The 18,844-nt window shown below is 33.7% G+C and overlaps 1 non-coding gene across 1 annotated transcript; it reads right to left on the reverse strand.

Moving 5' to 3' along the window:
• Nucleotides 1-18,214: 18,214 nt before the first annotated feature.
• Trnaf-gaa lies at nt 18,215-18,287 on the reverse strand. The gene has a single exon. It is a non-coding gene; the product is annotated as a tRNA-Phe (tRNA).
• Between the last annotated feature and the right edge of the window lie 557 nt (nt 18,288-18,844).

An 18,844-nucleotide genomic window follows, 5' to 3' on the forward strand; every position in this document is an offset into this window, starting at 1 on the left:
TTGAATTACCAATCTTCCAATGGAATTTGAAATTTCAATTCCTTCCAAACTTCGTACCGCCTAACAGGCAATGAATGCTGTGATACAGTTTAGCTCAACTTAATTTATGATTTTATAAAAGTTATACGAAATAAACATTAGGTTCACTTCTTTAGAAATTGACACTATTTATTGATTTGATTTTATTCGAAACCTTTATGTATTTTAATTTTAGGGGAGAGATTACCGTATCGACGCGATGAACTTGTGAAATGTTTGACAGTTACAAAACCTATAATCATTTCGTATTGGATGGAATGTTTATAATGTTATAAAAAGTTATTCTGACAATCACAACAAATAATAATCGGTCCAGCCGTTCTCGAGTTCTAGTCGTTGACAAAACCCGACCTTGTTTTATGATATAAATATTAAGATTATTATGTATAGCTTAGGTTAAGTGGTTAATGTAATTAAATGAATTATTAAAATAGATTGACAGCATAGCCTCTTAACTAAACAGCGCCGTTTAACTAACGGCCTGAAAGATATTCAGCCCGTAGAACAAACAGCTAGGCAATTGACGATGACGTTTTATTAATTGCCTAGCCTGTTGACTGTTCATTCAAGTTTAGTTACACTTTCCGCCGCTTTCAAACTCGAAACGAAACTCTTCAAACTGTCAATATGGCGTCGGCAAACACGTAACTTTGATGGTGTTTTTGAAATTTTAATAAAAAACAACAAGTACAATGGAAGACTAGAGTCGACAATAATAATTTGAATTTAGCAGTGACCGTCTAAAACATTGTAATTTTTTTTTAAATTGTGAGATCTTTATTATTTCTGCCACATGGTCACTCTATCGTACGAATGGCCTAAGCATTAGCCAACCAGTTTATTAAATGTTGAACACGTTACGGCTGAATATCTTTCAGGCCGCTAGTTAAACGGCGCTGTTTAGTTAAAAGGCTAGGCTGTTAATTTAACGGCTTATTAAGCTAGCTAGTCATATTTATATTTAGTTAATACTAAACTTACGATATACTAATACAACCACCTAGTTTCATAAGCTATCAAAGTTGTATACAAGGACCATTCTACACAACCATGTTCGTTGGCATGGTTAGATGGTTCTGAAATGTGACAAATACGATATTAAACTAAGTAACTTTAATCTATGTTTTTTAAAAAGTTCTCCTCGTCCTCCGTTTCGACTAACTTATTAAGGAAAATCGCGAAAATTATGATAAAACCAACCGTTTTCCTTGCTTATTTAAGTAATTAGATCAAACAGGTGCCCATTAACCGTGTAAATATTTGAGGCTATTGTTCAAGTGCTTCGGGGCACATTTACAGATATATATTATTCATGTACTTTTATTAAGGAGAGTTGTTGGCCAAGTCGCTTGAGCCCCAAGGCCGAGCGTTCTAATCCCGGTTGCACCAATTCATTTTTAGTTTTTTTAATGATACAATTTTGACATATGGGACGGTTATAGGCTTTGATTTTTCCTTTAGGCCAGTCCTTTCCAACCTTTTTTGTGCTATATCAAAACATTTCCTTTCTAAAATTCTTAAGATAATACATACATAATTTTTAATATAAAAAAAAAATATTTGTTCACTTAAAAACTTTTTTGAACTAAACTTTTAGGAACTGATCACTTAGGTTGTTAACGAAACACATTAAAACTGAAATTCAAATTCCAATTAATTTTAATAAAGATTATCCTTAATTTATTATTTTAATTCAGTGAGATCCTTGCGCTTGATGCTTGCTGCTTTTATATTAGGTTCCAATTTGTTTATGAAATAAAAATGATTTAAGATGCAATGATAACACCTATACAGCGTTATACCGCTATCTATTGCATGTATACACTGTGCTAAATATAATAATAGTTGTTTCAAATATAAGTCTTTCCTCAAACTTTGAATTTGTTCCCTTTGGAGTAGAGTCACTTGGGTCGTGGGGTTCAAGTGCATAGACGCTATTTAATGATTTAAGTTGGCGCCTGGTAGATGGTACCAGTGACCCCAGAGCTGGTGCTTTACTCGCTCAACGAATAAGTATCGCAATAATGCTGCCGGCATTAAAGGTCCACTGATACAGGGACCAAACTTTTTAAATTTGTATTGATTTTCTTTTTATTATTACTATGTAGTCTAAGAAAATGGATATGTCGTTTTTGTTTTGTCATCACGAAATAGTAGTCTAACATAAACTCGTAGATAGATAAGAATTGGTTCTACTTCCCTATGTCGTTATATTCAAATATAGTAGTATTTCTATACTACTACAAATACTCAAATTGTTAATAACATTTCAATTGCTTTTCTTGCTGTAAGGGTCCCATCATTATTGAGTATCAATAATATAGTAAAGTATTTTTCCTACTTGAAGTTGAAGCCACGATGCAAATTCTTTTAATGGTAGAGGTATTTGGGTCAGATACCCGGTCGGAGCACAAATTGATGCTAAATTACGATTTGTTCTCAATTTCTAATTGCTTGTGAGCAGATTGTCGAATGGTCAATCTTCTCAAATGGTTGGGGTGAAATTTTAACTGTAAGGTTAAATCAGCTTCATCTTTCTGTATCTTCTACCGCATGGAGACATTTACCATGTAGTGTGTTCAGATTCTTTAGGCAGTTTTGCCGAATTACTATCAGGATCCAGCTTACTGAAGTATTTCCGAACCAATTCGACTTCAGGTCCTGTACCGAGGCCGACAACGCGCTTAGACTGGTCGAAGATCCTCCCTCTAGGTCAGAAGAGAAGTAGTATCTTCCTTCCTCCACAGAACAGTGACTATGTATTTCACCTCATGCGAAATAAATAGCCTTTTTAACGAAGCTTAAGATAGAAGTTTGATCTCTTCTTGGCTTGCCAGCTGGTCGTTGAAACGAAAGACTCTTCGTTCATTTCGATTGTGATTGGTCATCAGCATCTCTAGTTTATGAACCATAATGCGTCGAATAGGATTTTAAAGGAAAATTAAATGTTGTTTTTGGATGTTTTTGGTAGTTATTACTATTGTAAAATTTAAGAGGTTCGGAGACAGCGTCGCGAGCAGACGCATGGTTAACAAAATATATTATATTTTGACTTTTATGTTATTTAATGGTTGAATTATTTATAGCGGTTTTTATTGAAATACGCGTTGTCATCATAAAACGCCGGACAACTGTTACCGTAATAAATTGTGTAGTTTTTGTCCTCCTGTATTTTTAATGTTATCACAAACGCTATGTATCACGCTTGCGCGTCTAAATGATAACTTAAAAGATATGAACCTCTTAAAAGACGAGGCATGCAAAGTTAGTTCGTTAGTTAGTCAGTTCAATCGGTTTTTTGTTTTTCACAGAAAAGAGTAAACAACAATAATTATTCTATATACTCTGTAACAAAAGTAACATATTTCATTTAAAAGAAACGACAAATTCGCCGTTACTAACGTCGATTATCTAACGATTAATTATGACACCAATTTTCATTTGCTCTGTAAATACCCATAGAGATATAGAACACAGTGGATCTCTCGGCAATGATGCTGCCGACGAGCTGCAAAGAGAGGTTCCGGAATGATGACGGCTGGCCCGTATCCCTACTTTACCGGCCCTTGTCGCTGGTGCGAACCTGGATTCGCCAGAGATCGACAGAAACGAATTCTAAGCCTTAATAGAATTAATCTCAAAATAATATAATAATAGGGACAATTACGGGCCATTGAATAAATCAATCTGATATTCATTTCATCTAATAACGCTAAATTAACAAAAAACACGTTTCTAGAGTTTGATGCCACAAATAAAACTTCTAGATTTCCATGGACATAATATATAGACGAAATAAATAATACACGATTTCCATAGCCATTAAGCATTCTTAAAATGGGGTCATTCGATATTTTACTATCCAGACTCTTTTAATGTTTAGGAAGCGGCTCTTGTAAAGACCAACTTAGACGGTACACGCGTAAACCCGTCCGTTCAACGAATAAATTATATAATTTATGGCATATTTTTTTGTAATGGCAACCTCAGACGGCGAGTACCTACTATAGTTTTTCGAATTTATACTTCGAACGTTGATTTCGACTTTTAAATTTCCCACTACTAGCGATATAGAAAAAAGTTTTTTTTTAAATTTCGAACTGCTAACTACATAGAGAAAGATTTTTGAATTTCGAACTACTAACTACTACATAAAATAGGGGTTTTTTGGATTTCGAACTTAACTTGTTAATTGCCTACAGAATAACTTTTAAAGGTATTTTCATTATAATTAGTACTTTCAGTCCAGGTATTAAATTTGTATACCAAAAATCTCTACAACGTCTCATTTTATTATTTTATATATGTATAGGAGAAAAGAGATATAAAAATTACTAGCTAGATATATACATAAATGCATATTTAAAACCAGTAGTAGCGCCCACGGCTTTAAAGAACGTAAGTTTCTTTCCTTGGAGAAACATTTCTATAGGTAATTAGTGATCATTTGTACACATGAGATATACATCTTCATTTGGCACCATTCACGGGACGTTTCAATTTTTTTCACTAACTTTACGATTCACCAAACTCGCGAAACAATGGCCGATAGTCCTGAAATTAACGCTTTAAAAGCAATTTGTCCATAATTGTTTCAGTACCTTGAGATACTTTGTTTAATATATATATTAAGTTGGGGAAAAAGTCTTTTCGCATTATAGTGTGTATGAACTTCTAATAAAATCTCTTTGGCTATATGTATCTGGCTGGTTTTGACATCAATAAAAGTTTAAAGAATATAAGGTACCAGTCATCTCACAACATCAATGTAGGGCAATGATCAGACATAAAAATAAAATAAATTATCAGATTTAGTGTTCATTCACGTTAGTCGTAAGTGCTAATCAGAGGTAAGCGAAACAAGTAGACCACAAGAACAGAGTGTCTTCCCTTTAGTAGAGACTACAAGTAGTGTTATTGGACACTTTCTTATGTAAAATATTTTTATTAGAAAACTTACTAAATTCAATAAAATTTTAATTCCCAGATTTGACCCAAACAGGTCAAGCCTATTAAACTATTTAAAAATAAGAATAAAACTATATTCGTCTTCATTTCATACAATACATAAAACACTTTGCTGTGAAAATAAATATTTATATGATAAAGACCAACAAATGTTCTTTGTTCTTTCTTTGTAAAATTGACATGAGAAATTGCCATGCAACTTCCTCACAATCGAGCAGCCCGCAATAACGCAACACATCCACGAATATACACTGAATATTATTAATAAACACAACAAGGTATCTATGAAGACTGGGCGAAAGGTCTCCATGGAGTTGCTGAAAATATCCACTGAGTCATTTTTCATAACAGTTTTTTGTAAACCTTGATGCATCGCTGTAGAAAGCCTACCTAGCTTCAACCCCGTTTCCACATTAATAAGAAACGCATTACCAACTGATTGGATGTAACAAAGAGTCGATAATTATCATTTTAGTTCGGGTTTCGGAATCATCCATCTTGGCGTGGGATGACGTGCGTGAATGATTTACGATTGGAACATGTCGTTTGACCTCCACCTAACATTATGAATGAACTACATTCATTAGCTAACTGTTTAGCTAGATTTTATATCAAAGCCCTTATAATTGGGTGACACATTTACCTATGTATTTGTGCAGTGTTGGCCTTGTGGCTTCAGACCTCTCATGTCCCGACGACGACCCTGAGGTCGGTGTTTGAATGACGGCTGTGCACCAATGGACTTTCTTTCTATGTGCGCATTTAACGAGCAGTGAATGAAAACATTGCGAAGAAACCGGCTTTACTTAGACCCAAAAGGCGATGTGTGTCATGCACAGGAAGCTGATGACTTGACTATTAGATTGATCATGAAACTGATACAGAAATCTGAGGCTCAGACTTAAACAAATGCAAATAATAATAAAAATAATCCAAAACTAAACTCAGATTGTATCCATTTCTTTGGTATTTTTTATTTCATAGACAAGTAGATGATTAGCCTTTTGCCTGACACACATCGTTTTAGACATGGGGATTTCACCATACCATCGAGTCTTAGATGCGCACATAGACAAATTAAATTGCTGCTCGGATCAAACCTATGACCTCAGAGGTGAGAGTCACATGCTTACCATACCACCACAACTAGTCCAACACTTCTTACCTATACCACAGCGATAGCTCTGACTGCTGGAAAGATACCTCAGAGATACCATGCGCCTCAATAATAATTGTCAGATATGACTTCCAAGTATCTATGAAAGTTTCGTGAAGAATACGTCAAAATGATCATTTAGATTTATGGACAGTGCGAACATTGCATTAATGTTTATAACACAAATTCTGTACGAACAGCTTCAGTAACAAATATCTTGCTAACTGTGGATAACTCTTCCATACTATTACTAGCACTTATCCAATCCCTTTTACGGATCGAGCTAACAATACTGGACTGTCGATCTAAATCCAATATAAAATGTTTTGTTTAAAATGTTTATTAGTAATAATAATGACACGAATTGTCATTGGTTAAATACCGCTAAAGTATTCGTGATCTCGAAACATAAATGCACATGCACATTGATACTAATAATATTCTATAATACTCGTAACTTTAATCACTTAGCTGCTTTGATTAATGGCAAACTTTCAATTTTGTTAGTTGTCTTTTGGGTGTGGGATTCAAGCGGACAGGCGCTAAGTGAAGATTTAAGTTGGCGCCTGGTGGATGGTACTGGTGACCTAAGAGGTGGTGCTTTCATAGGTGAACGTACTTAGTACACCGTTTTTTAATGTTAGAGGAGGCAAATGGGCCTAATACCTGATGTTAAGTGATACCGCCGCCGATGGACACTCATATTGCCAGAAGGCTTGCAAGTGCGTTGCCGGCCTTTTAAGAATTGGAACGCTCTTTTCTAGGGCACTAAGTCGAATGTGGGCAGCTGGTTCCAAATGCAGCGAAAACTGCCTTAAGAATTGCTCAGTTGTTGCTCGACGGACGTCGAGATGATACGGATAAACACTGACACAGGGACCAAAATTTACTTATTTTACTTTTATATTTATAATGTTTAAAGCACTTTATTTCTCATTACAAAAATCTGTTTTATTTACATGAGAAACTTAATATGTATATACGAGCGAGGTACACGTCGGCCATTCTAGTGTACTATTTTCAGTTGCGAATTTAAGACGATAAAGCATTAAATAATTACACACCCTCATGCTTAATAAATGTATCCAGTTTTAATTATAATTATTACTATGGTTAATAATATTGTAGATACTTTGTGTGCGTGTGTTATTTAATAAATACACTCTAATAGTCAAGGAGACTTACACGCACACATATAAAGAGGCTTACAATATCTTTGTTAAATATTAAGGATAATTACAACAATATATTCATGATTGTATTTGACACGCCGTTATTTTTAATTATTAAGAGATGAAATTAAAGATAGTAGTTTATTAATCATAATATCTAACGCGATGAAATGATAACAAAAAAATGTTAACGTCCCTATCACACTGTTTGCCTAATGAAAAACTATTAACATGAAAAACGGGGTGCAGAAATAGATCTTTATCAAGTTCTACAGTTTACTTATCTACAGTTGTTAAAGAGTTTCACTAATTATATTTTTCTAATTAGTGCGTAATAATCAGTAACTTAACAAGTCGAATTTACACATTACCCACTAATTAAAATGTAATATTGACTTAAGCTGTTCTTGGCCCGTGGAGTTCAAGATTAAGATTTAAGTTGGCGCCTGGCAGATGGTATTGGTACATTGTGAAGGTAGCAGTTACGAGCTGGGACAGTGACGGCACGAGGGAAATATTCCAGAGAAGAATCGCATGCAGATGCGAGGTCGTCATGCTCCATAAAGAAGAGGTGGAGAGGGCCAGGAAGGTCGATCCCGTAGCCCATCCGCAACTCCGCCGGAGACAACAGCGTCACCGTTCCATCTTGCAACGCGTTGTGTAGTCCTGGGCACTCAGACGCTTGAGCGGGGGAACAGGATCTGATGCGTCCAAAAGAAGGGATGCTGATTAATCCCCAACTCTACAAAACAGGACGAAATGGCTGACGTGAGTATAGCCCTTGCCACACCAAGGTCAATTCCACATCATTCATGGACATAGGGGGCAGTGATTTCAATGGCTCATCGCGTGGCGTGATGCGGACAAGGCTTCGCTGTTGCCGTGTCCTGCCTCGATCCGGTGGCGTCGGTGGGTATGCTGGTCGATGGTATCGGTGAACTCAGAGCTGGTGCGTTCTTCGCTCAACGAATAGGTAGGTATCGCAATACAGTAAGGAAATGCTGCCTCCATCAACTAATTTGTATCTATCAAATGCATTTTGAGAAGCACAATATAAAAAAATAGCTGTACATAATAATATATAAATAGAACACTAAAGTTTGTCGGAATTGTTGAAACGTTCTTAATTGATATATTATACGATAAACGATCAACTTCCGTATTTAGAAATGTGTCTCAGGATAAGAATGTTTGGTTTAAATTATCATACGTCGAAAACGACTGATTTCTTTATAACACATTTAAATAATCAATATCACATTCAGAAATGTATTTAATAACCCAACAACCACAGAACATCAAAATTACAAATATATAACGAATCAATAAAAATTCTATACACTACAAGCACATATGAAAAAAAATACCTGTCACCATTCACAACCTGTTAGTCACAATTGTCGCGTTAAAAACGACTCAGAGTAATTCATTAGCAGTTATACAAGCGATTATCATAAAACTCTAGTAGAGGATACTTAGAGGCCCGAAATAAATATGCCATGTGGGAATTTAGTATCGAAACTTGTGGGACCCCGCTGCGAGAAAAGGGGCCGCATTGCGTGGCGCTATGTTTTTTATTTGACGGGATAAACAAATCGATATAAACGCAAAGTTTTTAATGTATAGACATCTTAAGCGTAATTTTATGTAAGGTCGGACTTCATACTATGTTTTTCTAAAGTTTTGACACATTATTTGCTAAGGAAACATCTCAGATAAGCCCGCACCGTTCTGACAAAGTGGAAGCGTACATGCAAGAAGTTGGGATCCATCGTTTTGTTTGGCCAGCTCCAAGTCTTAACCTCAATCCTATTGAGCATGTATGATGTTCTAAAGAGACGAGTAAGATCAGTGCACCCTGTTCCACAAAACTTAGGGAGCTAAGAGTCATATCAGAGTGGAAACGTATTCCTTAAAACGTTGCGATAAGCATGGATTCCAGAAGGATTCTGGAAACTGTAATTATGGCATTAGGTTTTTATTAGGTTGTACATTTGTAACTTAATAAAAAAAAGAAAAAATATCTTCTTGTCTTCATTGCCGATCTCTTCTTATTGTTAGGCGTGTATTCTGGTTTTAAAGAATACAACAAAAATTAATAAAAGAAATGCCATAATTCACTTTACGTGTATTAATTTATAAGATGTATACGTACTTACACAGACTTAAATCGTAGGACGTAAATTTCCCTAACTGTTTTCTTGTAAGAGTTTATTTAAATATAGAACCTTTGTAAAAACAAACTTACTTCAAACACGTCACCAAGAAGCTTTTCACACAAAAAATTACCTTCAAAAGTGTTGAAATGCTTCATCGAACTTAACTACCCCCAAAACGTGACAATACGAATGTATAAATAATTTCTATATTTATTAAAAACCGTGGGCGTGTTCACGTGATACTGTGAAACAGGTGCTGCTATCACGTACATTCTGGAAATTGTGACGCAAATTTTCGACGACAGTAATATGTTTACGTTTCGTGAATTAGGCAAAAGCTACCTGCAAAAAATCAAGATAAATTACTGTAGACTAAATAATCTCCTACTTGACTTGTTCTAGTATATCTATATCTTAATTCATTAACTTAAACATTAGCTTTATCTATTATTTTTTTATATTATTACAGGGCTAGATTTAGAGTTCTGGAGGTCTCGGGGCAACAAAGGAATGGAGGCCCTTGGCCCCAAACTTTTCCAAATATAATGAACAGTTTGTTTCAGTCGAGTTTTTCAATCTATAATTTATTGTGAAACCAAGTATATTCTTTTCGTACTTAATAAACTTATAAAAATATATCAAAAGTTTATTAGTCAAAATTAAAAAAAAGAAATCTCTCTTTCGGCCCCGGGGCTATAATCCTTTGCCCTTCTCAAATTCATCGATAGCCCAGGAGGCTCTGGATTTTAGTTTAGTATTGTATAAATCTAGCGTTATTAGTAATTTTGGTTTTTGTTATGCACCTCATTCAGGTTTGTAGGTTTGTCCTTTACTAGGGCTACCTAGAAGAAATCGCTTGTTAGCAAGGCCGCCCTTGCCTTATAATTTATTTAACCTGTTTCTATGTATGTTTTCTAGGAACCTTCCTTCAATAATCCAATTATTTTCATTTAATTTCCATTTAATAAACATTTAGTTTAATTTCCATTATTAATACTGATTATCGTACACGAGAACTACCCACTTATATAAAACTAAATAAACTCGATCATAGTATGAGTAAATAATATCATAAATTCCTATTCGTTTTATATACTCGTAAATAGAAGACAGTAAAAAACGTAATCCCGGTCGCAATTTAAACAATAATTAATAACTTTGTAACTAACTTTTTGGTTTTTATTCGTTTTTAATCAACAAAAAGTAGGCCGGTAGAACAGTCGGCGTATAAGATGTAATAAATTTTTTGATCTGTCATCGGGAACTAATTTCGAGGGTTTGTGTTTTTTGTACCTTTTGTTTGCTTCGTCTTTATTCGATTTCTATGAAGAGAGTGTTAACAAAGTAGCCGGTGGTACACTGCCTACTTGCAACATTATATAATTGGACATACAACGATGTTAAAGCCTGTATCAGACGTAGCTTTAGACCAAGTCAATAGTGGATGCCCAAACATTAATGGAGCTAATATATTGGCTTTAGGCAATCAGTTAATTGTTCCACAATTAGTTAAAGATCTTGACCGTACAAGAGTCCGAGCCGCACATTAAAAAAATGTTGACAAGCGAAGTTCGAACGCACGACTTGTTGAATACTTTCTGTTCGGAGAGACCGTTCTCTACTGAATGCAGCCTTAGACCAGGATGACCTGACTGGTTATGGCGTGGATCGAGCACATCGGTGAATGACGGTAGCACGGGATACGAGATCAGATCAGATCTAAAACAAGAGGGTTCAATGTGACACGCTTAAACATTAAGAACAAGGCATATAAAATACTTATATATTCAATGATAATTTAACTTGAAATTTAATAAATTGTCTATGCTTATAGACGTAAGTTGGCGCTTCAATTGCCTTCGTTGTAATTGAATTGAAGGAATTCTGTATTAAATCTGAAACAGCATTCTACATCTCTTTTTTTTTGTCAAGAAATGTCATATTATTTGCTTTAAGCTTCTGGATTTTACCTAAAACGATTTCGCCACCTACTAATTAAAATTAAAGTATATCAGTGGCGCTACAACCAGTTTAGGCCTGATCCTCAGATTTCTGAAGCCAAGCCAAGACTAAGGCAAGCCGGCTTCTTCGCGATGTTTTCCTTCACCGTTCGAGCGAATATTGATGGACTTTCTTACTATGTACGCAACATAGAAAGAAAGTCCAATTGTGCACAGCCAGGGTTCGAACTTACGTCCTAAAGGATGAAAGTACCACGCTGAAGCCTTTAGAACTACCATGCTCTAGGTCTATTTATTGTATATTTAATTTAGATTAGTCTTTTTAATTCTATTTTTTAAAGTAAAAACTCCATCTACTTAAAGATCTGATTTTTTTAACTGACAAAACTCAATTGGATTTGTAAATCGATTTGTAATACGGGCTTCTGGCGATACCAGCCCACAGATTATATTTAAAGACGATTAAGCCCTAATTTCCCTGTTCACGGGAAAACTATACTAACTAGAGACACGCGGCGCACCCGCCCCACAAATATACAAACCCATAGATAGTGCTTTTTCATTTCCGGTCATAGAGCCGTGATCATAGAGCCCAGATTGGACTGAATTTATTGTTATTTTTTGATAATCGCCATAGCATGTCTAATAACGACTCGTGGCGATTTTTATGGGAATCTGTGTTAGATTTTTATTGTTATTGTTTAATTTGTATATTAATGTATCATTTGTATATGTTATTAATAAGAGTTCATACAGGTTCAGAGCGAATATTCTTTTTCAACTTTATAGTATACAAATCTATGCACAACATATGAAATATATATCATAATGTAATAATAATAATAATAATAATCGTTTATTTGCGAGATCTTCCAAGATCAATAACAAATATCCGCACAATCAGCCATATATATAAATAGGCATGCAAATGTTATATAATTTTTTACAATGTTTTATTAAGTACATAAAATAATGTCAACGTTAAGTTATTTACAATCGGTGTGTATAGTCCAAATACTTTATAATTTCATAATTTAATAAATATTCGATACTATATCGGAATTTTGCACAGGACCGACACTGATAGTTATTGGATTATATTGAAAATAATAAAAATAAAAGCTATATCAAAAATAAAACATAGTACTGTATAAACTCTTCCAAGCAACCCATACTAATAGAGAGCAAAGAATATATGATGAAAATAATAAAGCACGATACGAGACTTGATCATATCAGGCTCCATTTTTTATTTTAAAATGTTCATACCAATATATATAAATGAGTTTTTAAAAACACTTGCCTGAATAGAGATATTTCCGTGTTTTTCATTCAGTTATTAATTAAAATTATAAAACTATATATGGTACTTCTTTGCACATTATAGAGCACAGACTGTCTTTATAATTCATAAATTAATCTTAGAATTTCGTATTTACTTATTGGTTGGAAATTCGTCTATGGTTCAGTAAATTATATTAAATATCAATACTTCTTTTATTCATTTGTTTTGTTTCACCACAAGAGATTTATGTTTCAATTTATATTTGGTTTTATTAGAATAATTAAACAATCCTGCTACACACTTTCAAAGCAGTGTTGGCCTAGCGGCTTCAGTGCCCAACTCTCATCAAAGTTATGACCTCAGGTGCCGGGTACTTTCTGTCTATGTATGTATACACGCACGTACGGTGAAGGAAAAAATAGGAACCATCATATCGAATGCAAAAATCGATAACATATGTCAGAGACTGATATCAAAATGATCAAAGAAAGACCATGAAAAAGACCAAGATCTATAAATCCTATTGCATTGTGAATAAGTTTTTACTGTTATAAGCTGACATTTAAAAATTAAGACGACAAACTGTGTGTCTAATGAAAGGCATTTCTGCTTACGGAATTTTGAACTATAAAAACTTATACGTATTACGAAATTTCTTAATTTATATATATTAGTACAAAATATGTGTATAAAATAAGGTCCTGCACCACAAGAGTTATTGCCAAAGAGAGGATATTGGGAAATATATATTTAAAAAAAACAAACAGTACACAAACTTATCTACTTATTGTTCATCTGACATATAATAACGCAGTAGAGCCACCTTTTTCAAATACCAATTTACGTTATATATAAACACAAAACTATGACAATGCTTATTTGACTGGTTCTAAATAGTGTAAGCCCTTCACCTAATTAAGTGTAAGTGAAGTGAAGAATAAGTTACTTTCAGTACCAAAACAAGGGCTTTGTACCCTTCGTACATTGAGTTGTACCGGTTCAATGCATAAAGTTATTGTTAGGTAGTGGAACAAGTTATAGAAAAAAGCTTTGTTTAATTTCCAGTACGTGATATAGAGTCACGCGCTGAAATCGTTTTTAAATTTAAAATAAGTCAGTGGCGTAACCTTTTTAGGTGTGGGCCTCAGATTTATGTATCTATGTCATTTGTCCAATAGGCAAGTCATCGACTTTTTGGGTCTAAGGCAAGCTGGTGTCCTCACGATGACTTTCACTGTTCGAGCGAATGTTAAATGCGCACATAGAAATAAAATCTATCGGAGTAAAGCAGGGGACCGAATCTACGACCTCAAATATGAGTTGCAAGCTGAAGATACTTGGCTAACACTGTTATATAATTTCAAGATTTATTCGCTTTTTAGAAAATAGCGAAACCCAAAGAATGAGGCGTTACGAATATAAAAGTATTCCTACAATCTAAAGAGTAGAACTAATAAAAGCTGCAGTGGTTCGGGGTCGAGATGTTGTATATGCTCAGTGGTTAGAAATATTGACTGCAAAAGTAGGTAACTAATCGCAGATCGTGGGTAAAATGGTAAAATGATACTTGTTAAATTTTATTTTGGGCATATCATTATACTCTATAATAGTCAGTAATATTGTAATAGATAACATAACATAATATTAGATGATCCTCTTACCCGTTTGCCTCTTTTTCAATAAAAAAAGACACTTATAAAAAAATTGGTTGATGTATTCGATTCGTTTCCAATACATAATATATTAAAATACATTTTATTATCTTATTATTAAACAAGACGTTTAAATGCAAAAAATAATAAATATTGAAATGATTATCAAATAGCTTTTCATAATTAAATCGCTATAAACTATCACTTATGCCATTCGCAGTCAGTCAGTCGGAGTACAGTTGCGTGAAATTTAAATTTTTGCTATTCATTGCGGCTTTGAGCCGTTTTCCTGACACTCGCGCCTTTCACGTGGGGTCCGGCCCCATAGCACCCATAGGGTGACGTGTACACTCGCGTGAAAATTCAATATATTTCTTATTATTTTATTTATTAAGATGAATTATTTATTATTATTAAGAGGTTTTATGAGGTAAATATTGTTATCTTGTTTCTTAAGCTATTGTTCGAAGATAGCTTTCGTAGCACAGAAGTTACTATATTTAGTTTTGCTGGCTAGTATATCATACTTTGGTTTAAAACATTGCGTTAAAAAATATCAAAGAAACACATACAAAAATATTAATAATTATATATATAAAATATAAATATAAATAATAATATATAAATACATACATTTAGATTTTTTCACTTATCTCCACAACAGTACAGTCTATCGCCTGCAAGCAATGCACATGTCTGACATTCCTAGCGGGTTACAACAAATTGTGTTTGGATCTCAAAACAAATGCAGGAAAAGTCCTCTTTTTTCATTATCATACGCTGTTTTAGTTTTACAACTTCATGTAGTATACATTACTGTTACAACACGCCTTTCGTTTACGTTTCGGTAACGTTATAAACGTTATAAATATATATAAAATCCTTATTGAAAGTCCGTCACAATTTTATTATCGTTTTTGTCCGTTAGGTACCCCATATATTTTTTTTAACTCAAACATTAACGAAATATTGTGTTTCAGTTTCATCATCGGTTGTTGAGGCATACTATAAAATAGCACCTGTATCATGTCGATGTCCGTGATTACATTCTATGTGTTTCTTATGGGTTTTTGCCGCGCACCACCGTCATTATGACCAGCTTAAGTATTTCCATACCAATTCGACTTAGAGTCCTTCAAGATAAGAGTGTACCAATTCTATAAACACTAACAACGTACTTGCAAGCTTTCTGACAGTTTAAGTGTCCATGTGACGGTATCCCTTAACATAAGGTGGTCCCTCCTGCTGGGATGCCCCCAAAAAATGTGTGCGTGTCCTAGTGTACACACGAAAAATTATTTTTTCGTGTCGTGTGTACGTTTATTTTTCGAAAAATTATTTACTATATGCAACTTTACATAAATTTGTTAAATAAAGTTAAATAAGATAAAGTTTTTATTATCATACAAATATTTCATGTAAAATGAATTACTACTACTAAGATTATAATAGAATTACATCAATTGTAATAGAATTATTACTATCATTGTGATCGTTATTATATATTTTTGTTATTTATGGCTCCGAATCAACCGTGGTAGGGACAAGAAATAGATGGCGCGGAACGGAAAAATGTGACGCGTAACGGAACAATGTGACGCGTAACCGAAAAATGTGACGGTAACAGTAACAGGTAAAAGTTTACAACGCCGATAGGTAAGTTTCACTTCAAAAATAAATTCTTAATTTACACTCATTTTAGGTATTACAGTTAAAATATCTAAGGAAATATGTCTCAAGGAACCTAAATTTTAAATCAATAACAAAAGCAATGCTATAAACAATAGCAAAAAGAGCTTCCGAATTTTATAATAGCTATCTGATCAACACAATCAGATGGATACAAAAAGTTATGTAATAAGCGCATTATATTGCACTTAGGCATAGATTAATCATAGTGGCATCCCTGAAACGAATGCCACGCGCACGTCACGTGACATGCAACTCTCGCGCCCCGTCATAGTTGACATTGCCATAGATTATTGCAAACTTTCTGGCACAGATTGCAGATGTGTGTGGTGTTCTGTGCCTTGTTAAAGCTGAAGACCAAAATATAACCATCACTATGACCATTATTTCATTTATAAATAATAGAATTTAGTATTGTCTTTGGTTAACATAGCTTTTACACATTGAAAGAAACAATTTTTTTACCGGATTAAAGCTATTTGTATTATTATAAACTTCTAATTATTTTTCATTACGTACGAAACGTCGGAAAAATTTAAATTTAAAATTATGTTAAATAATTATTAGTTTATAATAAAACAAATAGCTTTAATCCGGTTAAAACATTGTTTTCTTTTAATGGAATTTAGTTTTAAACCTAGGAATTGTATCTTTGTTTATCAATGATATATTAAGAATAAAATTAAAAATAATTGTAAGATTTTTTCATTCCAATGCGGTTAATTTAATTAATGATAAATATTTTAAAATATAAGATTTATATAATTTTAATACAGTATATACCTACAATTGCTAACATTGTTATTTTTGTATAATTTTCGCCTACCAAATTGCTACTTTCAGTTGGAATTTCTGCGTCTCTTCTGTGTCATTAATCTTTGATAATAAATAGTGGGTGATGAATGTATGGCAGATTGTAATGTGCTGATAGGTATGTAAAGTAGTTGGGGGCAGTAAAAAGCGATACCCATTGATTAATCACATCTAATGTGAGAAAATTGACGCAAATCCCATTCGCCATAGAAATGACTACTCTATATTAGATTTTGTTTTTATATTTTAAAGAAAGGAAACCGTCAATTGTTTTTTGGTCATGTTCAGATTTTACCTGAACATTGAACAACTGCTGACACGGCTCACGTGGTGGTTCCTTATTTAATAGCTGAAGATATACCAACAAAGTAATAGTATATAAAAGTATATATATATATATATATATATATATATGTGTGTTTAACAATAAATCAGATTTGAATAATTATTTCTTGTTCCTTTGAGAGTGGCGAAGCGTTATCTCACGGCTGGAGTGAACTTGCCCGATAGCTTTGAGACCTTGTACCTCGGATCCTTCCCGTAGGGCTCCGTCTGTTTATGTGTCAGGTAACATCTGTAGAGCTTAGAGATCCATATATGCATATACTATACAGGTACTCCTAACATTTTTTTTATAGAACAGAGGGTAAGTGGGCAGGAGGCTCACCTAATGTTAAATGGTACCGCGGCCCATGAACGCTCTCAATGCCAGAGGGCGAGAGCGTTGTCGACCTTTTAAAAATGATTAAGATCTTTTCTTAAAGGACCCGATGTTGAATTAGTTCGGAAATACTTAAATGGGCAGCTATGTTATTACATATAAATTTAAATACACATTTCAGCGTCCACTGGCCAGCTGTACAGGCAAGTCTGCCTTCTGACGGGAATTTTCATAATGCTTAATTTTCCCGTTTTTAAACTTATAATTTAGTAAACGTTAGTATAATTTTTATTTATTTGAAATGAAATACAACCAACATTTCGCTAGTTAAGCACGGTAATTAGCTATTTAGGCATACATATAAGTATAATAATAATAACAACTTTTTATTTCAGTTCTTTTTTGTTTTTACTTTAAACTTAAATAGAATATATTTATATCTCATTCATTCCTCATGTGTTTCCTGTCTATGTGTGCTATTTTTTGGCAAAGGCCTCCTCCAAATCCCGCCATTAATGTTTGCATATTTAGATATTATATATGTCTAAATATGAATACCAATAAAAATAAATATTATAATCTATATTTAAACATCTTTTGAAACAAAACAAAATATTAGTCCATCGATTTTTGATTATTTAATGATGTACAAAAATGATTGCCGAAACCCGGGATTGAACCGGGGACCTTTAGATCTTCAGTCTAACGCTCTCCCAACTGAGCTATTTCGGCTATAGTATGGTATATAAAATTTCCATTTTGATATATCTATAGATTTTATCTTTTATTTACATTAAAAAATACAATACAACAAACAATTATAGTGTACGGTTACACTCAACACTTTTCATTTTAAAGTTCTGTTACGTGATTTGGATAATCTTTAAAAACATTGGAATCTATTTTAAAAATTAGTTTTGAAACATCTTGTAATCGCTTTGGCGGATTAGTTAATAACAATTGTAGCTCTTCCGGGGTTGTTTCATCTGTTCAAAAATCTAGCAGCCTGTTAGGTAAACCCCTTAGTTATTATTCCACAAACTACGAGATTGCCGATTTAACAGATGCAAGAAATGCGTGGTAAATGTCCAGGCTTGAGTTTGCCTTTTAGCGTCAGCTTTCAAAGTTGATGGGATGATATTCTTTGTAAATCTGAATTCCAAAACTTATTAGGTCACACTTCAATTACTGTATATTTGGGTGTTGGAAATAAATGAACTGCATTGATACGTATAAAATGGCAAATACAGAGAAATAATCTAGTATAACACAGCATATTGAAACAATCA

The sequence above is a fragment of the Pieris brassicae genome, chromosome 5, assembly GCF_905147105.1.
Source record: "Pieris brassicae chromosome 5, ilPieBrab1.1, whole genome shotgun sequence".
Taxonomy (NCBI): Eukaryota; Metazoa; Arthropoda; class Insecta; order Lepidoptera; family Pieridae; genus Pieris; species Pieris brassicae.